We start from the raw sequence: 949 nt of genomic DNA, 5'->3' as shown, positions 1-949 counted from the left end.
ACAAATATGAAGTACTAAGTTTCCTTTTTTTTCTCACAGGACAGCATCACTACAAAAATATGATATTTTACAACATGATGCATTGTTGTAGATTAAACTACCCAACAGTATATTTAGTAGGCAACTTTAAATTTAACAACCTTGAACATATTCAGAAGTAAAATGCAACATTCACATTAGTGCAGCAGTAATATTAATGCAAAACCATCCTAACGAATTCTTTTCCAGAGCAATACTGTATACCTTTACTTTTACTCTCAAAACCTTAAGTATGTTAGAGTATGCAAGATAATACTTTTACTTAAAGGATAGTTCAGCCAAAAATGAAAATTCTGTCATCATTTACTCATCCTCAAGTTATTCCAGGTTTGGAATTTAAATTTTTGGGTGAACTATCCCTTTAGCTAAGGTTATAAATATGACTAGTAGTTTTTCCCCAATATGGTATTGGTAGTTACTAAAAGTAGTTTACGAAAATACCTCAATATTTCTTCTACTAATTACTTTGTCATATCTCTAAAGTTTCTCTTTTCTTTCTTTCCCTAAATCAGAGCAGACCCCTGTACTGCAGGATAAAGCTGAATGTGGCAGAGCTGGACAGGTTTTTAATGGGTTTCAGCTGAGCAGGGAGGCCCTGACAGTGCTGCTGGATCTTCTGAGAAGTGAACAGCAACAGTGATGGGGTGCCACAATCCAGACCCTGGTGTTTCTCTTCTGTCTGCCAGTGGTACATCATACAGAGTGGTCTCCACTCTCCAGAGTGTTTGACATGCCTCGTTCCACTGTCACTGCATTGTCCTCCGAGTCTCTGAGGAGTAATTCACCTCCTAAAGACCCCAGAACACACATGGAGGCAGGGCTGGGCTCAAAACTGATGTTGTTTTTCTGATGTTAAACCTAAGCTATGTTGTAAATAGTTGTAAAAAGTACTTTCAGTAATGTATAGAAC

The 949-nt window shown here is 37.3% G+C and overlaps 2 long non-coding RNA genes across 2 annotated transcripts in view; one reads left to right on the top strand and one right to left on the bottom strand.

The window, feature by feature from the left end:
- The window catches only part of LOC107732662 (uncharacterized), a 17,187-nt gene that overhangs the window by 2,570 nt on the left and 13,668 nt on the right, over positions 1-949 (top strand). The gene's annotated exons all lie outside the window — the stretch shown is intronic.
- LOC107732661 (uncharacterized) overlaps positions 1-949 on the bottom strand; it is a 9,982-nt gene that overhangs the window by 2,579 nt on the left and 6,454 nt on the right. The gene's annotated exons all lie outside the window — the stretch shown is intronic.

This window comes from Sinocyclocheilus rhinocerous, unplaced genomic scaffold (assembly GCF_001515625.1).
Source record: "Sinocyclocheilus rhinocerous isolate Xijiao unplaced genomic scaffold, SAMN03320098_v1.1 scaffold579, whole genome shotgun sequence".
NCBI lineage: Eukaryota > Metazoa > Chordata > Actinopteri > Cypriniformes > Cyprinidae > Sinocyclocheilus > Sinocyclocheilus rhinocerous.
This window is presented reverse-complemented; position numbering and strand designations above follow the sequence as displayed.